Genomic DNA, 27,327 nt, shown 5'->3' on the forward strand with positions numbered 1-27,327 from the left:
TTCTAGTTACTTCCAAAGACGACCAGAGACATGTTTCTCTCTCTCTCTCTCTTTTTAAATTGAGGTATAGTTGGCTTGCAATGTTGTGTTAATTTCTGGTGGACAACATAGTGATTCAGTTTTATACATATATATTCCTTTTCATATTCTTTTTCTTTGTAGGCTATTACAAGGTATTGAATATAGTTCCCTGTGCTAAACAGTAGGGCCTTGTTATTTATCTATTTTATATATAGTAGTTAGTATCTGCAAATCCCAAACTCCCAATTTATCCCCCACCTTCACCTAGTAACCACAAGTTTGTTTTCTATGTCTGTGAATCTGTTTCTGTTTTGTAAATAAGTTCATTTGTGTCATTGTTTTAGATTCCACTTATAAGTGATCTCATATGGTATTTTTCTTTCTCTTTCTGGCTTACTTCATTTAGAATGACATTCTCCAGGAGCATCCATGTTGCTACAAGTGGCATTATTTTATTCTTTTTTATGGCTGAGTAGTATCCCACTGTATATAGGTACCACATCTTCTTTGTCCAGTCATCTATTGGTGAACATTTAGGTTGCTTCCCTGTCTTAGCTATTGTAAATAGCACTCCTGTGAACATTGGGGTGCATGTATCTTTTCGAATATCTTTTCGAATATGTCTCTTTCTCTTTTTAAATAGCATTGCAGATTTCTCAGTATTTGTTTTGTTTTTCAATAAACTTTTCTCTGAAGTATAATACACAGAAAATCCAAAGCTTGATGAATTATAACAAACTGAACACACCCACGGACCCACCACCCAGATCACAGAACACAGCCAGCCAGCCCTCTCTTGCCCTCTCCTAACCATTACTCCATCCCGCTCCTCCAGAGGCAACCAATATTTACTGTAGGTCAGTTTTGTCTATTTTTGCACTGTTTTATACAAATGTAAACATACAGTATGGACTCTTGTATCTGGCTTCTGTCAGCATTATGTTTATAAGTTTCATCCATGTTTTGTACGTAGGAGTTTTTTTTTTTTTATACTTGATTGATTATTTATTTAGGTTTTCTTTAGTACGTAGGAGTATTTATTTTCATTGCTGTTTTGTATTCGATTGGATGAATATAGCCCGATGTCTTTATTTAGTCTGCTGTTGACGAACATTTGGGCTATTGCAGATAATGTTATTGCAATAATAGTGGCACTTAAACAGTCTTGATTGCTGGAGAAGACTCACAGGACCCCAAATAAGAATGTTTGCCAGTTGCAGTTTATTGCAGGGAAAGGGTTCAATACCACAAAAGCATCCCAGACAACAGCAAGGGGTCCAGAGAGACCAGACCCAAGCTCTCGTTGTCCTCTCTCCATAAGGACCACACTGGACACACTGTTTCTCTCCTGTCAGGAACCAGCATATGCATGGAACGCGTTAGAATGAGCAAGCATGAAATGGAGTCTCAGACGTTCCTTTCTGCATTTTGCCGGTCAAGGTAGCGTATCCCTCCTCTGTAACCAGACTCTGGTAGTCTCATCAAGCCAGGAGTCAATCATCAATATCACTCCTGTAATAAGCAGTGCTGATAAGCTGGTACAAACCACCCTGAAATTTCTTAGACCCATGGTTACAAAGCAACATTATAAATCAACAGGTTTCATGCCTTGATCAGGGGCCGTTGTGATGCAGGAACTTTGTGATGCAAAACTGTTGCTATGAATGGCCATGTTCCTGTCTTTGGATACACGTGTGCATATTTCTCTTGGGTGAAACTGCTGGATTACAGGGTCTGAATATATTCAAGTTCAGTAGATAATGCCAAACATTTTTCCAAACTGGTTGTGCAAATTTACCACACTACCAACGGAGTATGAGGATTCTCATCATTCTATAAAGCTATATTGTTCCTTTAAATTTTAATCATTCTGGTAGATGTAGCAACATTTCATTGTATTTTTATTAGGATTTCCCTGCTTCCTAGTGAGGTGAACATCTGTTTATATATTTATTGGCCAGTGAGGTATAGTCTGCTGTAAAGTGCAATGCAGATTTCATGCCCGTTTTGCAATTCTGTTGTCCTTTCTTCCTAGTTGATTTGTAGGAAATCTTTACGTATTCTGATTGAGTTCTTTGTTATATATATTCCAAATACCTTTTCCAATTGGCTGGATTGCCTTTTAGTTTTCTTAATGGTACCTTTTGATAAATTCATAATTCTAATATAGTTAGTTGATCAATCTTTTCCTTTAGAGCTAATGCTTTGAGGATCCTGTTTAAGAATTCTTTTTTTTTTTTAATCAGAGGGAGGAAATTAGGTATGTATGTATGTATGTATGTATGTATGTATTTATTTATTTATTTATTTATTTATTTATTTACTTTAATGGAGGTACTGAGGATTGAATCCAGGACCTTGTGCATGCTAAGCACACACACTCTACCACTGAGCTATATCCTCCCCGCAAGAAGTCTTTACTTATCCTAAAATCATGCAGCTACATTATCTTGTCAACACTATGTTTTTATCTTTCATATTTAGGTCTATAATCCACCTGGATTAACTTTTGTATTTGGTAAAGGACGTCCAAAAAATGGTGGGATGCAGCTGAAAGGTGTGCTTCAAGGGAAAATTATAAACTTAAATATCTGAGTTAGAAAAGAAGAAAGCTGAAAATCAACTACTTAACGTTAAGCCAAAGTTAGAAAAAAAAAATGGTTTCTAATTTTCGGTGTGATATCTTCTTTGAATTGTTTAAGATTATTTACCAATTTTGCTTTTAAGTAACTGTTTAGAACTGTATTTTTTAGTCCCTAAATAGATGGGTATTTTCCATTATAGTTTTGTTATTGATTTCCAGCTCAATTCCACTGTGATCAGAGAACATATTTTGCATGATTTGCATGCTATGAAATGTGCTTTATGGGTTAGCGTATAGTTAATTTTGGTAAATGTTTTGTGTGTACTTGGACAGACTGTATATCCCATAATTATTGGGTCGAGTTTTTTTTCGTCGTGTCATTCAATAGATCTAATTTTTGTTCGTTAGTTACTGAGAGGAGGGGTATGTTTAAATCTCCCATTTTGATTCCAGAAGCGTTTGCTTTTATTTTTGGTTGTATTAATTTTTTTTCTTCATGTGTATGACTCTGATATTCAGGGCATACAATTTAGAAATCTGTTGTATTTTTGACGAACAAAACTTTTACAATTAATAAGTAATCCTCTTTATCTTTAATGATGCTTCTTACCTTAAAATTGACTTTGTCTGATATTAAGATAACTATACCAACTTTCTGTGAGTAAATGTTTAGATGGTAGATCTTTTTCCTTCCTTTTCCATTCAGCCTTTGTGTATTCTTAATCTTAGTTTATGTCTCTTGTAAGCAGCATGTCATTGGAATTTTTTTTTAATCCAGATTGGCAATCTTTGGCTTTTAATTGAAGTATTTATTTCATTGGTACCAATTATCAATTATTCATTGATATTATTAATTATCGACATACACAGTTTAAATCTAACATCTTACTATTTGCTCTCTGTCTTTCCCACCTAAACTAAATGATTTTTTCTTGATTTTCTTGTCTGCTTTTGGATTGATTAATTTTTTATTATTCCTTTCTCCTCCTCTAATTGCGTGTTGGTGGTACATTATCTTCCTATTCTTTCCGTGAATACCCTAGGTATTACAGCAAATATCCTGAACTTAAAACCAATGTGTATTAGTTCTTTTACCACATCTCAGACATGTTACCACCTTAGGGCCCTCTAACTCCATTTACCTCCATCCCAACTTCTGTGCTGTTGTTTTCCTGTATTTTAATTCTGTAGACACCACCCCCTAACATTTTTAGGATTCAGAGAAGTACAAATGGAGACTGATGCACTGTATTTCTAGATGCACTGGCTTAAAGTAGAAATCGCATTAACAAACTGCCAATAAAATGTGTGCTATTTTCCCTTCATTTATCAGTAGTGACAATTTAGAAGACCAGGTTCAAATTTATAATTCTAAATTCAAACGTAGGATTCCTCAGGGTTGCATGCTGGAAATAGTGGCACAGAAGAGCTGACCTCCAGTTCCTGGTCCTCCTTCTCCTCCCACCTCCAGCTCCTTGCCCCACATCCACCTCCAACACGGGGGCGCCTCATGCACGTGTGTTCCAACACCCTAGCTCTGTAGATACCTGCTACTGACAGCCTCCACATGTCCACCACTAGGTCCTCAGATGTGCTCCAGCTGTAGGGTCCTTCCTTAGGAGGGTGGAGCCAGGCTCAGGGCCCACACAGGCCTGGAAGGATGATGAGATCCATTTGCGTGGGGGAGTTCTGAGGTCCAGATATCCAAACTGTAGTCTAGATGGAGCTACATAGGTTCCAGATAGGCACGTGCCCTTGCCCTCTGGACTCCTTACCCTATGGCATGGCGGAAGGATGACCAGGTACAGGGCCCAGGGAAGGGCACCTGTGGCCCAGCTCTAAGCCTAGTGACTACACACACACACACACACACACGTGCATGTGTATGTACATATATATATGTATGTCCCCACAAGACATAATTCTATAAAGCTTTATACAGTTAATATTCACTTAGATTTACCTACATTTTCATCTTTTCTATTGTTCTTCATTCTTGCTGCATCTCCAAGTTTCTATCTGACTTAATTTTCTTTCTGCGTGGAGGACAATCTTCAATATTTCCTTTAAAGCAGATATCCCAGCAATGAATTTTCTCTCTCTCTCTCTCTGTCTCTTTTTTTTTGTACAAAGATGTCTCTATTTCCCTTTCATGTTTGAAGGGCACGCTCCCTGGATGTAGACTGCTAGGTCAGAAGTTACTCTCTTTCTGCTCTTTGAAGACGCCATTGCATCTTTGCTGTCCACTTTGTCTCTTTGGAGTATTCAGCTGTTCGTATTACTGCTTTAACTTTGAAGAACACATAGACAATAATTGAGACGGTCGGAACCCAATTGTTCACAACAGGCAGAAGATTTGAGCAGGCCTTTTACCAAAGATGACACATCAGACATTGTGGGAATTTCATCAAATTTGGTTGATATGCAGGCTTGTGGTAAGACCACCCTTTGACCCTAAGTGATCCACTTAAGCTCTCTGGATCTCATTACCCTACCTGTGAAATGCGGATAACATTCCAGAGGCTTAAATGATTCAATTTAATGCGAAGTGCCCAGAAGAGCGCCCGCCAGGCATGGAGTACACACTTAAGAAATGGGAGACAGCTTTGAGTTAGTGTGATTGTCGCTAGTATCATGAATAGTGTTAACAGTAGTACCAGCACAGGTTGCTGTGCTGAGAAGTCTCCTCCTGGTTTTGGCTTCTGTAATATTTGGGAACAAATTTCAGGATGGCAGGTAGCAACTGCAAGACGAACTGCCTCTTTTTGGGTTACCATTACTGCTGGATTTATTTTCATCAATATTTCTCCTCGTTCCCTAGACCATTGGTTTTTTTTTTTTTTTTTCCTATTATGTGTTGATTTAGGATTGCGTTTGGTTACAAGTAAGAGGATGCTTAGATGCCAGAACCTAAAAAACATAAAGGCTTTGTCCATTGCATCTGACAAGATGTCCAGAGGTCAGCAGAACCCAGATGCATCAGCCTCCTGGGCTGTCTTTCCCTTCCTTCAGTCTTTAATTGTGGTTTTCATTCACGTGGCTTTGGGGGCTGCTATACCAGTGGGCATTGCATCAACGTTTGAAGCAGGAAGAATGGGAAAGAATGAAAAGATATCTGTCACAAGTTTCTTTTTTTTTATTCTGGAAGGGAAGCTTTTACTCTCAGAATTCTAGATACACACTATTAACCAGTACCATATAAGGTGACCATCCCTAGGGAATATCCCTATGGAATGAAGTTTTTTTTTTTTTTAATATTCATTTTCTTATTCTGTTCTGGGGGAAGGCAATTATTTATTTATTTTAATGCAAGTACTGGGGATTGAACCCAGGACCTTGTGCATGCTAGGCGCACACTCTACCCCCCCTGAGCTCTACCACATATAGTTCCGTTAGAAAGGGAATAAGTGGGGGTGGATAGTTCAGATTGGGTACCCAGCAGTGTCAACAATGAGGGTGTAACTAAAGTCCACAAAATCCTGATTCCCAATCCGTTTATATCCTGTGACCTCATCTCATGCCCGGTGCCTCCCAGCCACCACAGTCTGGCCACACTGCCTTCTTCTAGTCCTTTCAATTCACCAGGCTGCTTCCTGCCCTGGGATGCTGGCACTGAGCTTCTGCCCCGATGCATCTTCCTGAATCTCTTGTGGCTGCTGCCTCCTCCTGTGTCATATGCCAGATTCTAAAGCCCCGCCTCAGAGAGGACTTCCTGGCCAGCTAGTCCACTGCGTCGCTCTCTCACACACCATCCCGTCTTAATTCTCTGCTTCGTATATAGTGTGTAATCATGTAGCTGTCTGATTACCTACATTTTATATGGTTTTTGGTCCACTATTTGATACGTATTGGTCTGTCTTTCCCAATAGGAATCTTGTCATTCTGTTTGTTGTCGTTTCTCCAGTGTCTGGAGCACTTCTCAACACATAATAAACCCTCAATAATTATTTGTGGAATGAATAAAATAATCCTTGACATTTATTGAATGAATGAGAGCATCGCTATGGAATAGACCTTTTCCCTTCGCTACAAAACACACTTTCTCTCCTTGTAATCATTTCTCCAGAAATTTTCTAGAGAAAACAAAATTTCTGCAGCTTTTGGCATGCCCCCAAGTGTGACCACTAACTCTGTAGCGTCAGATAGGATGACGTACTCGTGTGCTGAGTTACTCTGAAAGGTGATTTTTTTAATCAGTCTCCGAGCAATCAATATGCTTCACTATTGAAAATGAGGCCTGTGAACTCAGTCCTGTTCAGGGCAGTGAACAGATGAGTTTCTTTGTTCTCGACATCAAAGTCCCTTCTCTGCCAGGGCTCTCAGTGATATTATCATTGTATTATCATTGCCGTCACTTGAACTTTTCCCACTTGTGATAAATTGCCTCCACATTTAATGAATCATGAAATTGAGAATCTATTGTGCCAATTTTGTCCCTGATTTCCCTCTAATTTGTATCTGTTTCTAGAATAGTAATGAAATCAGCGTAAATCAAATTAAAAAAAATCAGATTAGGGGCTGCAGATACACGTGAGTTTCATTAAAAGAGTATGTAACATAATCAGAATTCTGGGATAATCAAAATGTAATAATCTGCAAAATTACCATGGGAAAATTACTGTTTGAATGATACAATCAGATGATGAAAAGAAGCATAATAGTTCTGAATTCATATGACTTCCTATTAAGAAATGATTATTAAGGGAAAATGGGCCGGTTAAAAAGGAACTGCTGGGGTTTCTTACCAGGCCCCCAAAGAAAACAAATAATCAGGTTACTGTCGTGTCTGAAAATAGAACAGACATTGTGATCTTGGGAGAGGGAGTTATTCATCTTGTCATAGAGGCAGAGGGTGGTAATGAACCAGACCTTGTGGTGACACTGATTAAAGCATTTGGAAAATACACGGAGAGAAGGCAGAAAGGGAGAAAAGGAAGACAACAAAACCAACTGAGCTCAGCTCAGCCTCAGGGCTCTCAGAACACAGAACAGCCTGGCACAGGGGGCTTTAGACATGTGATGTGGGGACTTAATTAGATGTTTCCTCCCACAGCGCCCCCTAAAATGCCCTGGCACTTATGTAACTCTGCCTAACAGCATGGCTTTTTTGGTGTACCCTCATGGTCTCTAAGCGCTGGTGAGAATGATGATTATTTGTTTAGGTTTTACTATTTGTAAACAGAATCTCCCATTTGTCGTTTCACTTGAGACACTGCATTGAGAACTTTGCTGCTTATTCAAACAAATACGCTAGGAGATGAACACAGTATTTTATTCGCTTATATTTTTTCCACTCCCTGTAACTAAGAGAGGACCACCTCCATCCCTGACTCTTCTCAGAGGGAAAGAAAAAAATCTGCTCCAAGTTGAATTGTTGGCTTCACCCAGGCAGAGAAGCAGCTGCCAGATGCTCTCACCTTACAAAGAAAGGAGGAAATTTCAGTTCTCATGACTAGATATTCCATTGAAGTCAAACATTCTAGTTTCAATTTTAAAAGAGATGATGTGGTATAAAGCAGTAGCAGTGGGGGTGTGACTCAGGACAGCTTTCTGGAGGGTAAGTCGGTAATAGATATGGCGGGCTTTTACAATGTACGGACTCGGAAGGTCGCTCTCCAAAAACATGGAAATGCAGATATAAACACAGGAGATGGGTTAAACACACTCACACTCCTTAAAGGGAGAGGTTCACAGCTATAAAATGTGAAAGGTATCTATGTATCTATGTGCTGATAAAGAGTGATTTCTGGAAGATACTCTTAATTGAAAAAAGCAAAGGGCAAGATATATATATATTTTTTTTTACTATATATATATATCCATTTTGTATAAAATCCATTTTGTATAAAAAAAATACATGTATATGCTTATCCTTTTTAAACAAAAACCTAGCGGGATTAACCAGAAATCAATAAAGTTGATTCCTTACGAGCGATAAGGAGATGCAGGGTTGAGGGATATGAAAGAGATGACGTCATTCTATCCCTTTATACACAGTTCTGACTTTTGGGAACATATTAGTGTTCTATGTATGCATGAAATAAAACGAACAGAGATGAGAAAGAAAGCGAAAATGTATAAAGCAAAGGAAACTGGGAAAACACAAACCCAACTGTAAATCCAATGAACACCGGTAACTACTGAAGGGGAGAAAGAAAGAATCGTTGGGACATGTACACGCAGTCTCTGGCAGTGTGGGAGGAAACTGCAAACACTCTGAGGGCTTTTAGGTAGATCTGGCTTTGCAGTGGTGTGGAAGAAGCAATTCTGAAACGACTTGAGATGTGTGATAGGATTGAACACAACTGTAAATGTGTTGATGTTTTGGAAGCCCGGATTCCCGCTGTGGAAGAGAGGACTTACAAGTACGAGAAGGAGGTTGCGGGGCAAGAAAGACCCCTGGGGGGAGGGGTTGGAATTGGAGGTGTCAGTGTGAACTCGTGATTTCTAAAGTATGTAGTGAATCCTCGTTATTGGAGGATTCCTCCTCTCGCTGACATTTTTCATGACCCCCCGAATCAGTACGTGCACCAGTTTTGTGGCCCTTTGCAGACTCGTGCAGGGTGACTCCCACGTTCCCAGCTGAGGGTGAACAAAGCAGGGCTCTGCCTTCTTGTCTCGGCTCTCATATTGTAAATGTGTCAATTCCCCAGGCTATTCGGTGCCACGCTTCCCCCATTTTTAGGCTTTTTCTTGGTGATTTTGCTGTTTAAAAAAAAAAGCCCCCAAGTGTAGTGCCAAAGAGCTGTCTAATGTCCCCAAGCACAAGAAAGCTGTGATGCGATTTATGGAGAAATACATAAATAAGGCAAACCTAGTTCAGGCATGGAAATACGGTGCTATTGGCCGCAAACTCGATGTTAATGAATCAGCAGTATATCCTAAGAAGGTGTCTTTAAACAAACACACATAAAGCAGAGTTATGTACTGATCAGTTGATGGGAAATGTTGTGACCTAACCCTGTATTTGCCCTCTCGCCAATGGATCAGTGCTTTCTAATTCAGTGTTTGTGCCCATTTTGCAGAACAAATAAGGAGAATTGGGATGAGAAGATTGGCTGTATGTGTATAGACCTGCACATTTGCACATTGCAGAGGCATGGAGGTAGGTCTATTTGCATGTATGTTTATTACATGTATATACACTGTACATACACTGTACATGCATAGATTTCCTGGTTCTGACTGCTGAAGGGCCCGGCAGCAAAAACATCCCAGTAGCAACGAGCACTCCCAGCATCCAGATACTGGTCTCTCATAGCATTTCCCACTAAAAAGAACCAGGGATCCTTGGTAAAATGGCTGATTCCAGGGCTGGGCAGGGTGGCTGCGTGGGTATAAGACGAGCCTGGAACATCTTATCATGCAAGATAGTAGGGAGATGCTCAAAACGAAAAAACACTGCACCCAACAACGGCAGAATGCCCTTTTTTTCCCCAAGGGCCCACATAGTGTTCACCAAGATAGGCCATATCCTGGCCAGAAAACAAATTTTTTAAAAATAGAAATTATACAGAGTATGTTCTCAGACCTCAGTAGGATCAAACTAGAAATCAGCAATACAAAGACAACAAAAAAATCTCCGCTTGGAAGTTAGTCAGTCCACTTCTAACTTACAGCACGGGTCAGAAAGGAAGTCTCGAAGGACATAAATGGTATGCCTCACCAAGGCATTTGACCAGAGCTCATAGTCTGTTACCGAGCCCTGTGTCTTATCCATCAGGACACGTGAGTTTTGATGTGAACAAGGGGAGATAGGTCTGAGGATGGACTCCTGTCTGCAGCAAGTACACCAAGGAAGCCATGGGTGAAAGGACGCCATTTTTCCTGGGACAATTCTTTCTACTGCCGTATTTTTTCAAGAACAAATGTGGGGAGGGGTGTGCACGAGGTCCTGGGTTCAATTCCCAGTACCTCCATTTAGAAAAAATTTAAATAAGTAAATAAATAAATAAACCTAATTATCTTCCCCTTCCAAGGGAAAAAAAAAAAAGAATGGATGTGACACTTGATTTTATTTTTACTGAGATGAAATTTACATAACAAAAGTAACCATTTTCAGGTGCACAATTCAATGTCATTTAATACATTCACAATCTTGTGCAACCACTACCTCTATCTAGTTCTGAAATATTTTCATCACCCCAAAGGAAACCCTGTATGTGTTAAGCTATTCTAACTGTCCCCTCAGCCCCTGGCAACCACCAATATGCTTAGCATCTCTACGGATTTACCTATGCTTATAAATGGAACCAGAATATATGACTCCCAATTCTGAAATGTGATAGTTTTTCTAAACATCAGAAGGGAAAGATCAAAGAAGGGCAGGTAGAATTTATGTAAATATACATCTGTGATGACTCAGTTGTAGACACCTGCTCAGTTCCCATCAACCCACTTTTCTTTGTGAGGTTCCTCCACAGGACACAGCAGCCATATTTGCACCTGAGCCCTGGGCCCTGGCCTCAGTCGTCTGGACTAAGGGTAGGCACCAGATTCATAGCAGGCAGATCAGATTTTCTCCACTGGATGCTCCATATTGGGCTGACACTTCAGTTCAGGGCATGTGATTCTTTGGACCAGGGGTGCAATAAATCCAGAAGCTCAAGGGAGCCATTTTCAACCAGATGCCCACAACAGAAAGAAAATGAATGAATTGTTTACACTCCATTTTTCCATAAAATTTATTCAGGTATTTGAAATAGACACATTTTTTAAACATTTTTTTTATTGAGTTATAGTCATTTTACAATGTTGTGTCAAATTCCAGTGTAGAGCACAATTTTTCAGTTATACATGAACATACCTTCGTTGTCACATTCTCTTTCCCTGTGAGCCACCACAAGATCCTGTATATATTTCCCTGTACTACACAGTACAATCTTGTTTATCTATTCTACTTTTTGAAATCCCAGTCTGTCCCTTCCCACCCACCATCCCCCTGGCAACCACAAGTTTGTATTCTATGTCTATGAATCTGTTTCTGTTTTGTATTTATGTTTTTTTTTTCCTAGATTCCGCATATGAGCGATCTCATATGGTATTTTTCTTTCTCTTTCTGGCTTGCTTCACTTAAAATGACATTCTCCAGGAACATCCATGTTGCTGCAAATAGTGTTATGTTGTCGGTTTTTATGGCTGAATAGTATTCCATTGTATAAATACACCACATCTTCTTTATCCAGCCATCTGTTGATGGACATTTAGGCTGTTTCCATGTCTTGGCTATTGTAAATAGTGCTGCTATGAACATTGGGGTGCAGGTGTCATTTTCAAGCAGGGTTCCTTCTGGATATATGCCCAGGAAATAAGTTATACACATTTTAATTGTCCATTTATATTCTGTGCAATAAAATAGCAATATGAACATGAATCCCAATAAATTAAAAATTAATGATCATAATACTAAAAGCATTCATGCTCTTAGTCTAGTATGTTTAATATTATTTTCTAGATTTATATGTGCCCCTGACAAGTTACAAGTAATAGTTTAGGGCAAAAAAAAAATGAATCTTTTAAAACATACCTGAGCTTGCTATTTTAATGATTCTATGATACTGTGAACGCTTCTGCTACAAACAAGTTTGTCCACCTTTAACATTTTTTTTAAAAAAGATTCTTGAAATTTACACACCTGTGAAATGAGGATTCTGAAGGTTGGAATTGGATACGTCCCCTGCGTGCTATTGCCCCCTAGTGGCTGATGACAAGAACCCAACTGTGAGTGCGGGCCTGCCCAGTCACGTGACCCAAGCAGCCTAGCCCTCCCACCCCCGGAAGGTAAACTCCGCCTGCCCCCCAGGGGACTCCGAAGAAAATCTTGCTCCCGTAGGCCCGACTTCTCTCCCAAGATTCCCCAGGGCTGAGGGCTCTAAATTGGGAAAGTGACAAGGAAGCCTGTGGATTCACTCAGGAGGAGGTTCCCAAAACATCTCATGTGACTGTCATGTCATGGATGAAATGCTTTCCACCTCACCTGGCAAAGTCCAGGGCAAAGCGAAAACTGCTGAGTCTCCGGCTAAGGATTCCGGCGAGCTCCCACCTTGCGCGAACAGAGAGGCTGTGGCAGGTACAAAGATACTGGGAGTCCGCCGTCTCCACGAGTTACCTTGGGGGAGTGCCCCAGTTTCTCTGGGTCTGGGTTCCGTCTTCAAAAAATGCCCTGCCAGATTTGCCCCAATCTACCAGGCCTGGCACGAATAATCCCTTACCCTGCAACGTGCCCGGAGCGCTCTGTAAACTCTTTTTCAGCTCCTACACCCGGCATGAATTCAGAAGCTCAGAGCTTCTGAACGGAAAGTACTGTCTCCATCCCTCTGATCACTCTGTGGGACTGTCCTCGCATATGATAAAAACTGAGGTGGTCGCCACTGTCCGAAACTTCTCTGCAGTTCCTCCAGCTTTTGTCCTCAAAAGAAAAGTGCCCAGCCAATGAGACAGTATGCAATCCACAGTGAGAAAGGGGCTGCCTGGTTCTGGACCCTGGATGAGTCACTTCACATCTTTGGATCAGTTTTCTCACCAGGTAAGTGAACAGGTTGGGTGACAGATTCTCCAAGACTGTTATTTGAGTTCTGTGATTAACTGAATATATTCCCCTCTAATTCAGGGTTATCTAAGTCTGCATTGACCACCTCCCTTTTCTCTCTTATTTTCATCCTTCCATTAAAAAAAAAAGTCACCCTTGTGAAGCTGGAATGAACCATGTGGCTTTGGATTAGAGTCAGACATCATTATGAACTCATAGTTAGCTTTGTATATACAAACGGGTGGATTCAGAGAGAATTACAGGTAAGTGGGGGCTAGCACCCATACATGTATTTCCCAGCTCTGTTCAGTGAAAGGCCTAAGAGCAAATTATTAGGCCTAATTATTATTAGGGAAATGCAAATAAAAACCACAATCTCTTAACAGATGAGAAACCAAAACCCAGCAAGGTAAGCAGAGAGAAAAGTCAAGTGTCAAAACCGGCCCCTCTGAATCCAAAGTTGAGTGTTTTTTCTTTCTAAAGCACACTGCCCCAACTTGAGTTGAATGCAATATGCTTTGTGGACCTCGTTCAGATTTTACTTATTAATATTTTCCATCACTTGTTTAACAGTAACTTCTTGATCATTCTTGTTCTTTCTTTCCTTTCTTTCTTTCATCCTTATAATTACTTTGACCCGAAAAGGATTTTAGACTGAAATGCCTACCATGACAGAAGCATTCTTTTTTTAAAAAATGCAATGCATTTGTTTGGGATTTTTTTTGGGGGGGGGATTAGGTTTATTTTATTTATGTATTTTTTTTCAGTGGAGGTACTGGGGATTGAACCCAGGACCTCATGCACACTAAGCTTGCACTCTCCCACTGAGCTATACCCTCCCCTGGAAGGAGGCATTCTAACGGACGCTGGGAGGCGGAAGGGGTCCAGCAGCTTCCCTGACTTCAGTAGGAACAGCTGACGCAGGCAGGTGTGGCCCGTGTCAAAGCAGTTACTGAAGCAGGGGCGGTATAACGCCGTCATTGCATAGATCCTGAGAGGCTGCCCGGAGGTGGAGATGTTTAAGCCTCATCTCAGAAAGGTAAGTGGGCATTTCTCAAGTATTTGGGGCCGCAGGAAGGAGGGTGTTCCTAGCAGAGGCGCAGGAGGTATAAGGGACAGGAGCAGTAAACTTTCATCCTTACAGTGATGTTTGCTATGCTCTCTAGATAAAACGTTTTTCTAACTCCATCAGTTCATCAGTTATCATACCACATCTCACATTCTGCTAAATGCTGATGCTTGTATAGATCCTCTTTCAAAAAAGAGTCATGGATTCAGCTCCTCCAATACGGGATCCACTCCCTTTAATAAATTGGCTACAGGTTCTAAACACTCAGGGCACACCGTGGTAACAGGCACTCTGCCTCATTCCACAAACCTGTGTTGATGCCCATGGGCCACGCACCGAGTGAGGTGCTGATGCAGAATCAAAGATGAAGATGAGGGCACCGAGGGGGCTGACCTGGCGGAGATAGGAGACACCTGCCTTCACCCACGAGAAAAGCCCATTAGAAGACTAATTTCAGCTGTTATTGTATTGGTTCAATTACTGTAAATTCCTTGAAGGCAGGAACCATGTCTGCCTGTGCCTGGAAGTCTCTCTGACGCCTCATGCACTCCTCCCTCCATATCTACTGCCAGGTCTTGCCCATTTTACCCAGAAGTATTTTTCAAATGCACCTGTTTCTCTCCGTCTCTATCGCCGCCTCTGTATTGCCAGCCACCATTGGTCCTTCTTGTGGATTTCTGCAGTTGGTCTCCTTGAATCATTTCTAATCCTTCTATAATCCCTCTCATCTAGTGTCCCCACGTCGGCCAGAGTGATCTCTGTAACAAGCAAGCCTCATCGCGGTCAGCTCTCACCCGTGTTCAGAGTCGCTCCGTGCCTTCCAGCTGTTCTTGGTAAAAAGATGTGACCTGTCTCGTCACACCTCCAATGGGAGCAGAGACCTTGAGTCAAGCCTTTTAGAACTCTCTGCTCTCAGCAGTGGGGAAGGAAAACCTAATATGTCATTTGATGTCATTTGATGCTTAAATGCTGTGTCTGCCACAAATTAATATATCACTTATCACTCATCTAGCATCTAGAGACCTTTCCATATCAGCAAATCCAGAGCTGTTTCTTTTTTCTTAATAACCGCATGGTATTATGTTATGCTCGATGTTTCATAATTTGTTTAACCAGCCCCAGTTCCACGTAAGGTGTTTCCAGTGCCATAGTTACACATTTTGTACATAGATCTTATTAGCTTACTATTCTTCACTTAAAAAATTATTTTAGCAGGGGGTGGTTAATAGCTCAGTGGTAAAGCACAGATTTAGCATGCGTGAGGTCCTGGGTTCAATCCCCAGTACCACCAATTTTAAAAACTCTGTAAAAAAAAATGTATTTTAGCTCTTCCTGTAAAATTCTGCTTATTCCTACATCTTCCATATAAACTTTTGAATCAGTTTTTGAGCCTTCCTGAAAATTTCTGTTGGAATTGTCAATGAAAATTCAATTAACCATCAAATTAGGAAGGAAAAAAAAAGAGAATTTTATTCAAGCCAAACTGAGGATCATAGCCTGGGAAGCAGATTCTGAGAAAGCTCTGAGAACTGTTCTGCCTGTTAAGAGTCGGAGGCACCGTCATATACATTTTCGAGACAGGATTGTATGTCAAAATGACAAGGTGATATTTTACATAGATTTCACCCAGGATGCTTAATCACGTTAAGGACCTACAGAGCAAGCAGCAAGGCACCATGACCCCTTACAGAGCTGAGAAAGAGTGCATCAGAAGAAAAAAGAAATTGATCTTTACTGCCGAGCAGGCCCTCCTATCTTTGCAGAACTGTGGCTAATGTGTAACGCAGATGCAGACTGCACATCAGGGGGAGAGGGCAGAGGTCCAAATGGACACATAGAGAGAATTTTGTTTAAATCTTTCTTGTCCGCCTTTAAAAGATAAATTTTATTTCATTGGAATCTTGCTCAGAATTGCAATAATTATATAGGTTATATGTAAAAATGAAAAATGAGAACTCGGAATCTGTTTCTGCACAAGAGATTCTATATGAGTTGTGATTTTGCACAAGAAGCCAAAAAAGAAATTGTAAATTATAAGCATAACCCTTCCCCCAAAAGAAAATACAGTTTTATTGCATTGGGAGCCCATTAGGTTATTTAGCTATCAGAAAGGCATCTACTGAGCAGGGCCTGTGTACTGGGACGTAGACAGTGTCTCCGTATTCCAGTGTGTGGACATAATGATAAACATAGAAACACACACACCGAAGCAAAAATGCAGATGGTGAGACTGCTAAGGTAAAGAAAGAAACAGGAAGGGGAGGTGGGACCTGGGAGCTGTTCTTGGTTGGGTGATCCAGGAAGCCCACCTAGAAAGAAATATTTTTTTTTAATTTATAGTTTTTTAAATTAATTAATTTATTTTTTAATTTAAGCAACTATTTTATTTCATTTTTTTGTTTTTTGGGGGGAGGGGGTTGTAATTAAGTGTACGTATTTATTTTTTATTGGGGATACTGGGGATTAAACCCAGGACCTTGTGCCTGCTAAGCAGACACTCTACCACTGAGCTATACCCTCCCTCCAAGAAACATTTAAACTGAGCTTTGAGTGACCAGAAAGATCCAGCTATGCAGACACTCAAGGGGAGAACGTTTCAGGCAGAAGGAACAGCCAGTGCCAAAGCCCCAGGGCAGGCATGAGATTATCTGCACATGGGGGGGGGGGGACCTGAGAGCCGGTGTGCAGCTGCCCAGGGGAAGCATGGTGAAGAGGAGATGGAGGTGGGCTCTGTGAAGTCCATCAGGCAGGGAAAGATGAAGACCTGTGATCTCACATGTGGAATCTGAAAGACAAGGAAAACAACAACAACAGAAAAAAACAAGCTCATAGGTAACAGAGAACAGATTGATGGTGGCCAGAGGTGGGGGTGGGGATGGGGTGAGATGGGTGAAGGTGGCCAAGAGGTCCAGCCTTGTGGTGGATGAAATAAGTTCTGGGATGTAATGTACAGCATGGGGGCTGTAGTTCGTCATACTCTGTTGCATATTTGAAAATCATCAAGAGTAGATCTTAAAAGCTTTCATCACAAGAAAGAAAATGGAACTATGTGAGGTGATGGATGTTAACCAGACTGGCTTTGGTGGTCATTTATATATATATAAATATGAAACCATATATATATATAAATATATATATGAAACCATCATATTGTTCTCGTTAAACTTATCCACGGTGATATGTCAGTTACGAATAAGCCTGAGTGGGAAGTGAGGAACCTCAGACATCGAGGATCCGCAGGCCAGAGACTCTAACACACAGGGCCCTTTATGTTAAACCCCCCAGGGAGGACCCCAGGCTGCCCTGTGTCTACAGAGATGCTTCACAGCAGCGCAAGTCATCTTCCTCCTGCAGGTCGCCGTTCCCTGGGCCCTTTCCCCTCAGTTCCCCTTTGCAATGTTCAGGTTGAACAGAAAGCAAAGGCTGCCCTGGTGGAACTCATACAGGGAACTCCTGTGAGGATTGTGCAGAGAAGGACTGAGCAACGAGGTCTCGACTAGAAGACACCGGGGGCCCAGTTTCTTTTCTTTCATGCCTGGATCTCAGAAATCAGTGATGGACATCTAGGGGGACCCGTAATGGCTCTAGCCCAAGCCAGGCCTGTTAGAAAACGGAATTTTCACATCCTACTGCCGGGTTAGCCCCTGTTTATGCTTCTTAGGATAAAACCCAGCTCAGGCATCACCACCTTGAATGGTGTAGGTCGGTGTTCCCATTCTCCGACCGTCCCCCACCCCAGGCTAAAAACCAGTCCCTTTGCTCTGTGACCTTGTGCCACCTCCCCTTAGAGGGGTAGAGTGTTCTCCACTCCAGGGATGCTGGCCTTGACCCTGAAGAGTTGTTCTGGCCGATGATATGTGGGTGGAAGTGTCCTGTGACAGTTCCAAGTCGAGGCCCCAGAGGCACTGCATGTTTCCACCTGTCCTCTTGCATTCCTGCCATTTGCCAGGAGAACATGTCCCGGGGTAGCCACTGATCCAAAGTGGACGAGAAACCTGTGAAGCAGACCCACCCACTGACTTGCAGACCATGAGTGAGAAAAAAAAAAAGAATGATTTGCTCTTGCCAGCCAAGTTTTGGGGTGGTTTGTGATGCAGCATCCTCTGTGAACTCTTCCAGCCCTCCCTCCCCCCAGCCACACGCATCACTCCCTCCTCTGAGCCACCTCCCACGCACACGCGCACACTCACGCTCATCCACTGCATTGGGGCAGCTGTGTGCACATCCGTCTGCTCTGACAGCCAAGCACCTCTTTGCAGCAGGAGCACAATGTGCGGCTTAATAAACTTTTATTGAACTCAAGTGAATTCAGAAAAGCTTATTGCGTTTTGCATTACATCGCAAAATTGCTTTTCTTCCATGTTTCTAATTCCTAACACGTACACCAGCGCTTTATGAGTTGGCTGTGTTATTGGCAACGGACTTCCCTTTCATTCCCCGATGTTTAAGCCTTTACTTGGAGTACCTTCCAGTCGAGCTTGAGTGGGTGCCATTCCTAATTAGGATCAGATATCAGAATATTTCCATTTACTCCATAATTCCACTTTCTTCACAACCCACACATGGTAAAACTATTATAATACAAGGAAGCTAGATTTTGATTATCAATATTGTGTGTTTATTAAGAACATGACTTGCCCTTTGCCAGATTCACTCTATAGAATTTTACCAGGTTTTTCACCTCTGACTATCTGGCTTGCTACCATTAATCCTTTCTCCTTTCCCAAGTTATGATCCTTTCCAAGTCCCAGACCCAAGCCTTTCTCATTCTTACTCTCTTTGCTCCACATTTTTGTAGAGGAGGGAGGAAATCTCTTTTTCTCTCTTCCCACCTTAGGTTCATTGGCTGGTGCCCTCTAAATTAGACTGACAAAAGATCAATTAACAAGAGAAAAGCAAAGACATTTATTAACACATGCATTATGCGTACACAAAGCACTCGGTGGTAACTCTAAGGGCTGGTTAGGACGTGGGCTTATACCACAGCTTAACAAGAAATTTGTAATAAGTGACAAGACAAACGGAAGGGACTTTGGGTTTCTAGGAGTGGCAAACTGGAAAAGTAAATATATGGGGAAATTGGTGGAAGGTAAGGGCTAGGTAGTAATGTTTACAACCTGGGTTCCTCTAGTGTTGTCTCTGAGCCGATAAGCATCTAGAGTTGTCTCTGTGATTAGGAATTCTGGGAGAGGGAGGAAGGGCAGGAGGTTTCTGTTCTGTCTGCTTTCCCTTAATTGCTTTCAGCCTAAAATAATCCTCATACAAGAGTGGCATATTGCAGAGTGGCATATTCTGGACCTGGTCGCCATCTTTTATCATTTCCCTTCTGCTGCAACCAGAAGACCCGGTCCTTTCCTGGTCCTCTGTCTCCCATGCACCCAACCTGCATCCTCCGCATGGGTCCTCGCCCTCTCCCCCTTTCCCCCTCCCACACCGCAGTTCCCCCTTGGAGCTGTCTCTGCCGGTAGACCCTCGGCTTCCCCAGTGACTCCAGGAAGGGCAAACCTGAATTGCTGCTGCTGCTTCTGAAGCTTGAGTGTTTGGGGAAGAGGAGGCTTTGTGGAAAGGAAGAGAGAACCGCTATGGACAGGCAATAGACAACTGGGGCAAATGTTGGGGAGGAGAGCTGCCCAGTGTTTCAAGAGGCGAGGCGAGGAGCCAGGAGGCTCTGCCCCGAGGCAGTCGTGGTTGAGCTGAGAGATGAAGGACAAGTGGCAGCTTCCCAGGCAGCGGAGGGTGGGCACAGTTCCAGGGTTCGCTGGAGGTACAAGAGGGTGAAAATGCCCTGGTCTGGGGCTCCCTGTGACGTGGGGTACTTTACCCTGGATCTCTGGCCATCGCTACCATCGCCTCAAGCCTGTTTGCCATGAGGAGACCCTCACCCAGGACGCCCTTCTTGCCAAAACCTGTGCCTTTAGGCTCGATACAGGCAAACGTAATTTGCATCCCAGCCCTGCATTCTCAGGTGGGCCCTAAATGCAGTCACTAATATCCTGATCAGAAGGAGACAAGACGGTAACTGGGCACACAGAGAAGGGGAGGTGAAGGTGGAGCCGAGAGGGAGATTTGGTGATGCTGGCCTTGAAGATGGGAGTGTGGTGGCCACAGGCCAAGGGATGCTGGTAACCCCCTCGAAGCTGCAGAAACAAGGACTGGATTGTCCCCTAGAGTCCCAGGAGGGAGCACAGCCCTGCCAGTATGTTAATTTCTGCCCAGTGATGCTGATTTGGGGCTTCTGGTTCCCAGAACTATGAGAGAATAATTTCTGTGGTCTTAAGCTAGCAAGTCTGTGGTAATTTGTTACAGTAGCCATGGGGAAATCAGATTGTCTAAAGCCACGTTCTAATAGCCATGCAATAAAATACCTTTTAACCCATCACAGACGGTCACGTGGAAGGACGCTTGCTGATAGGGAAGATGTTTGCTCACATATTAGGAAGAAACTGCCACCTGCAAGACAGCATGCTTGGTTTTGGCATTTATACGGTCCTCATTATTTGCAGATTCCCTGTTTGTGAATTTGCCTACTTGATGAAATGCATTTGTAACCTCCAGATCGAAGTCATTCACAGACACGCGTGGAGAGGCCAGAAATGTGAGTTGTCAGATATGCGTGTTCCCAGGTGGGATCAGACAAGATGCCCCTCTGTCATCTTGTTTCAGTCCTCACACTCGTACAAGTGTAGTCTATTTAGTGCCACTTTCTCTGCACTTTTGTGCTCCTTGTGGGTGACTCCGCCGTTTAAAATGGCCCCCAAGTGGAGTGTCGAAGTGCTGACAAGTTGTCCTAAGGGCAAGAAAGCTGTGATGTGTCCCATGGAGAAAATACAGGTGTTTCGTAAGCCTTACTCAGGCATGAGTTATAGTCCTGTTGGCCATGAGTTCAATGTTAGTGAACGAACTACATGTATTTAATAAGTGACCTTTAAACAGAAACATACATAAAACAAGGTTACGTGTTGATCTGTTGGTGAAAAGGTTGTGACCAAAAGGCTCACGGGAACCTAACCCTGTGTTTCCTCTAGGAGCAATGGGTTGGTGGTGACTTTAAAGGACATAAGTACTGTGACTTATGAGAATCAACTGTACATCCATTGAAATGAATTTTATATGGTGCATGCATGTACACAAATGCAAAGTCTGAAAGAGTACGTACAGGCATTCAAACAGTGATTATCTCTCGGCAACAAGTAGAAGGATGGTCATTTAAACGTTCTTAATTTTGCCAACCTGCATTTTCTAGTTTTTAAGAAAACAATGACTAAGTATTACCTGAATTGTAACTGTTACAATGGATCCAGTGCATCTTCAAACAAAATGAATTCAACATAGTCAGATTATTTGATCATTTTCACAGTAAAGATGAAAGAATAAAAGAGTAAGAAATCTTTTTTTAAGTCACAATAGGACGTTCAAGCATAGCAGGCTGTTCCCAGCCTTCAATCCACTTCATTCTTCCTTTCCTTTTCCTTCGCCCCAGATCTTCCTTGTACGAGCATATCTGGAGGTTTATCATTAACCATTTAAAGCTGATTAAAAATGAACCTGTGATTCAAAACCACATTCTTAATAGGTGAATGGATAAACAAACTGTGATATATCCAGACAATGTAATGTTATTCAAAGATAAGAAGATACAAATATCAAGCCATGAAATGACCTGGAGGGTACCGAAATGCATATTGCTAAGTAAAAAAAGCCCGTCTGAAAAGGCTACATCCTGTATGATTCCAACTAGATGATGTTCTGGAAAAGACAAAACCATGGAGACAGTAAAAAGATCAGTGTTTGCCAGGGGCTTGGATGGAGGGAGAGGGGAACAGACCGAGCACGGAGGGTTTTTAGGGCAGTGAAGCTACTCTGAAAGATACTGCCAGGGTGGACGCATGTCATTACACGTTTGTCAAAACTCATGGAATTTACAACACTGAAAATGAACTCTAATGTCAACTATGGACTTCAGTTGACGGTACTGTATCAATATTGGCCCATCAAACAAAATGAATTCAATAACAAACGTACTGTATTAACACAAGATGGTGATGACAGGGAACTGGGAGTGGGGAGGGTTATAGGAACTCTTTGCAGTTGACACTCAATTTTTCTGTAAACCCAAAACTGCTCAAAAAAAAAATAGTCTATTAAAATCAGACCTAAACAATTCATTCAGTTTCTTTCGGAAATTGTAAGGAAATGTGTTGGCTTGTACGGGATAAAAAGGCAGCCATGACTTTTATGCTATCAAAGGCCACTGAGTTTCCCAGTTAAGAACAACAACATAAACTCCACAATATTTTTTCTCTATCTCTGTGGCCAGTTTCTTTCTGGATTGAATATTGGAAGTGAAAACTTCATTTGTTGTTTTATTCCACATTTATAAGATTTTAAAAACAATTTTGTATTTTTATTTTAATTCTTTTTTAAATCAATGTGACTTTGTTTGCCTCACATAGCCATACCACCTTCAAGTATCATTTTTTTTCCTAAGCTAAGATCTCATTGAGGTTACTTGATTTTTTTCTCCATTGCCCAAAAGGCATTTTTTCACCCAGTTATGGTTTACAGATATTTATAATATTATAAGTAAATGTATGATGGGATTTTAAACAATTTATTGCATCAATGAACATTGTAACAATAATGCAAATCAAAACCAGAAAAAACTCAGATTCTCAGAGAAAACCTTGCCAATTTACATTTTTCCATGTTCCTTTCTATATATTGTAATATTGGATAAATACTATATTGTATTTTCTTTACAATAATATATATTTTTTCATATTTTATATAGTTTTTCGCAATTTTAATTTTAAAGAAAATATATTTCAAGTTAAAATAACACAATTATTATAAGACATAGTTTGTCTTTAGTTTTTTATATTATAAATAAAATATGTATAAAAATGTTTATGCATATAACTTTTCATTTTTTTAAAAAATGTTAGTTTACAATACATTTTTTAAAAAAGGATTACTGATTTAAAAATTTTTTTGACACCACAGGCTAGAAATTTATTTATACGCAGAACAATGTGTTATCTTGAGACAGATTATTCTTTAATACATTCTGGCCTTTGTCTCTCATTAGATAAAATCACAGAACACCTCACATCAAAATAATACTGAGATATATCAGTGATTCAATTCAAAAACTAAAACTCAAAAAGGAATAAAAGTAAACATTAAGAATATATTTATAATTTTGGAGAGACTTTTTTAAGATGTTGACTTCCTTTTTAAAAAAATTTTTTATTGAAGTGTAGTTGATTTACAATATGTTACAATATTAGTAGTTGATTTACAATATTATAAAGTGATTCAGTTATACATATACATATGTTTTCTTTTTAGATTCTTCTCCATTATATGTTATTACAAGAAATTGAATATAGTTTCCTATGCTCTATAGTAGGTCCTTGTTGTTTATTATATATATTGTGTGTCTGTTAATCTTCACCCCCTAATTTATCCCTCCCCATCCTTCCCCCTTTGGAACCATAGTTTGTTCCTCCTATGTCCGTGAATCTATTTTTCGTTTGTAAATAGAATTTGTATCATTTTTTTTTAGATTCCACATATGTGATATCATATGATCTTTGTCTTTCTCTGTCTAACTTCACTCAATATGATAATCTCCAGGTCCATCCATGTTGCTGCAAATGGCATTATTTTATTCTTTTTTATGGCTGAGTAGTATTCCATTTTATTTTTATACCATATCTTCTTTATCCAGTCATCTGCTGTTTCCATGTCTTGGCTATTGTAAATAGTGCTGCTATGAATATTAGGGTGCATGTGTCTTTTCAAATTAGTGTTTTCTCTGGATCTATGCTCAGGAATGGAATTGCTGGATCACATGGTAAGTCTATTTTTAGTTTTTTAAGAAACCTCCATACTGTTCTCCATAGTGGCTGCACCAGTTTACATTCCCGCCAACAGTGTAGGAGACTTCCTTTTGAGGAAAGACTTTTTTAAGCCTGTGGCAAATAAATAAATAAAACAGTTGATAGGTTTGAATAAGTGAAAATTAAAATCCTTTGCAGAGCTAAGGAAAAAATGCAAGTTGAGAAAATATGTTTGCAACACATATGACAATCAATAGCCTAATTTCCTTAGTATAAAGAGTGTCCATAAATCAATGAAGAAGGACAAACAGCCCCATAGAAAAATGGGCAAAACACCAGAAAAGGTAATAAAAGTGACTAAAAAACATATATGAAGGTACTCAATTTCTTTCATCACGAAAGAAAGGCAAATTAAATCAATGAGATTATTTACATTTATCTGATTGACAAAGATAAGGTTTGCTCCCGCGTAGGGTTCCTGTGTAAAATGACACCGTTTTTTCAGGATGCTTATCCTCTGACAAATACCATAGCTTGAATTTTCCAGAAAGCAGAGCCCAGAGGCAAAGGCTCACATGCTGCTGATTTATTCCAGGAAGCAGGAGCTAAGCCAGCAGGGAAGGTGGGAGACCAGGAAGAGAATGAATTAAAGAAATTATGGAAAAACTGTAACATATTTTTAAACTGTTTTCAGATATCATATAGTTGGCAGTATTGCTGTTTTGGAACTTTTCTCTGTGGGTAATATCGGATAAAACAATCCCCAACACACAGAGACTTGACCAGACCCTAACATACCTCCCAGCAGCTGAAGGCTGTGTCCCTGGGTTGACCCAGCCCCTCTCTGGTCCTGCCTGGGAAAACTCAGGCTGCCAAAATAATTTACTGTTTGTTCCAGCCAAGAGCTAAGCCCCTGACCTCCCTTAGAGCATTTACTTTAGAACACTTGCAATTTTAAGACCTTTCTCGCGTCCCTTTGAGATGTATATATACCTTCTATCATCCAGGAATGTCTTTCTCAAAGGGAACCTGTCCTTTGAAATGTGACCTTTAAAAAGGATAAGACCCTTGTCATACAGTCTTTGAGACATGGTAAGAACCAACCTTAATATAAGCACCGGTTAGCAGACACCGATGGCTTAATCACGTCTTTTAAGGTCCTTAGGGACTTTTCCTTAGCTCACCCGTGTTTATTTTTAAATTTAATGTAATTTAATTTTCGTGGGTGGATATGTAGCTCAGTTTGTGGAGTACATGCTGACCGTGCGTGAGGTACTTGGTTCGATCCCCAGTACCTCCATTTAAAAAAAAAAGAGAAATGAAAAAAATTTAATTTTCACCTCAATGTTTAAAAGGCCTCCTGCCTTTTGTTTCCATGGAGTTGAGCTCAGATGACACTGAGGTCTCTCTTCTACTGCAGCAGTACTGAATAGCATCTCTCTCACAGCCTTTAACTAATGTTCGGTTTTATTTCTTTTGACAGTATGCACCAGTGGAATTGTCCCAATCACAGTAGTGAACATACCCACCCCCTCATATGTTCCCTTGGGCTTTGTGCTGATTCCTCGCTCCTGCCTGACCCTCCCTCCCCACTGCTCAACTGCCAGCAACCACTGATGCGCTTTCTGCCCGTATAGCTTAGATTTTACTTTCTAGACACCCCCTCCTCCAGTTTTATAGAGATATAGTCGACAGACATCACTGTATAAGTTGAAGGTTGTAGATGAAAATTCAATTAACTATCAAGTTAAGAGGGAAAATGAGGTAATTTTATTTGAGCCAAACTGAGGATTATAACCCGGGAAGCAGATTCTCAGAAAGCTCTAAGAACTGTTCCTCCTGTTAGACGTTGAAGGCGCAGGTGGGTACATTTTCGAGACAAAGGATCGTACATCAAAACGACATACTGAGATTGTAACAGGGAAGAACAGATCTGACTCCATGCTGGATCTGCTTCCTTTACTTTGACCTTTGTATTCTATTGCCTTTGCTACAAGTTAATCACTAGAGGGATGTTGCCTAGAAACTTAAGTTATACATAAGGGCCCATCACTGGGATCCCTGTCTTGCAGGTAATGAGAGTTAAGTTAAATACCTTTGTTTGGCTCCCAGGAAGCATCCTGACAAGGCGCACCTGTGAATGACCACAGGCAGGAAGAAATCAACACCTCCCCTCCGGAGGCGGACCCGGAACCAGGAAGTGTTTGGCTTTGCGCCCTCCCCTTTTAGTATAAAAGCAGCCTAATGCTAACTCAGGACAGGTGGTTCTCTGGGACGCTGGAGAGTTGAGCTGCTGGCTTACAGCCTTTAGCTGGCGTTCGTCTTGGTTTCTCTTGGTCTGCTGGCTTTCCAAGCGGAGTCGCTGTTCCTTGTCCCAGCAACTCGTCTCTGGATTTCTTGGCCTGTCGCGCAGTTTTACATCAAATTCACCCAGGATACATAGTCCAGGTAAGCACGCACGAAGTGAGCAGGAAGTCATGATGCCCTCCAGAGCTGGGAAAGAACGCTGTTCTTTTTTTTTTTTTTTTTTTAATAGTTTTTGAAGAGTGATTTATTTATTTAGTTTTTTTGGAGGGGAGAGAGTGAGGTAATTAGTTTTATTTATTTATTTATTTAGGAGGTACTGGGGATTTAACTAAGCATGCGCTATGCCCTCCCCGCTAAGAATGCTATTCTTTAAGAAGTTACAGCAAGGAAGAAAGGAAAAAAAAAATTGACCTTAACGGTTGAGCAGGGCCTCCCATCTTTGAGGTGCTCTGGTTAATGTGTAATGCAGACGCACACTGTACATTAGGGAGGCGGGAGGCAGGAGGCCCAGACTGACAGAGAATTAACTTTTTCTTGTCCTGTCTTAAAATATAAATTTTATTTTGTTAGGTAGTTTAGAGAGAAATGAGCACTGGGCAGGGGGAGAGGAAGGGGAAAGGAACAATCCAGATCACAAGGAACCTGAGCTGTCAATCAACCAGAGCACAGGGAACTTGAGTTGTCGATCAATCAATCCATCACGAAACCAGGATATAAAAACAGGAGGAAGGAGGAAGCGGTGCCAGTTTTCCCTTCTTGGATCGGCCTGCTCCCAATTCTCAGGTGTGTACTATCTTGCACTTTTTTTTTTTTTTTTTTGCTTCACTAATAAAAATCTTGCTTCTATCACACTATTTGGCTCTCATCAAAAATCTTTTTTTCAGGTGACTAAGAACCGAGGTGATTCTTATTTTCCTTTTCCTGGTAACAATTTCATCAAAGTGGTTTCATTTACGTATTTTGTGAAGTGACT

General features: G+C 41.0%; 2 protein-coding genes across 7 annotated transcripts in view; both read left to right on the plus strand.

Moving 5' to 3' along the window:
• The window catches only part of C4H9orf153 (chromosome 4 C9orf153 homolog), a 48,690-nt gene extending 25,016 nt beyond the window's left edge, over nucleotides 1-23,674 (plus strand). The window contains exons 6-8 of one of the 5 annotated variants that reach the window (XM_074363087.1): nucleotides 9,631-9,710; nucleotides 12,221-15,035; nucleotides 20,706-23,674. The gene's annotated coding sequence lies outside the window, so the exon portion shown is untranslated. Of the gene's footprint in view, nucleotides 1-9,630; nucleotides 9,711-12,220; nucleotides 18,505-20,705 lie in introns of those variants that run through there. The other 4 variants (XM_074363089.1, XM_045504647.2, XM_074363090.1 and 1 more) reach the window with 4 other exon arrangements.
• Nucleotides 23,675-26,162: 2,488 nt separating this feature from the next.
• The window catches only part of GOLM1 (golgi membrane protein 1), a 65,813-nt gene continuing 64,648 nt past the window's right edge, over nucleotides 26,163-27,327 (plus strand). The window contains exons 1-2 of one of the 2 annotated variants that reach the window (XM_074363084.1): nucleotides 26,246-26,495; nucleotides 26,925-27,137. The gene's annotated coding sequence lies outside the window, so the exon portion shown is untranslated. Of the gene's footprint in view, nucleotides 26,496-26,924; nucleotides 27,138-27,327 lie in introns of both variants that reach the window. The other variant, XM_074363085.1, reaches the window with a different exon arrangement.

The sequence above is a fragment of the Camelus bactrianus genome, chromosome 4 (genome assembly GCF_048773025.1).
Source record: "Camelus bactrianus isolate YW-2024 breed Bactrian camel chromosome 4, ASM4877302v1, whole genome shotgun sequence".
Taxonomy (NCBI): domain Eukaryota; kingdom Metazoa; phylum Chordata; class Mammalia; order Artiodactyla; family Camelidae; genus Camelus; species Camelus bactrianus.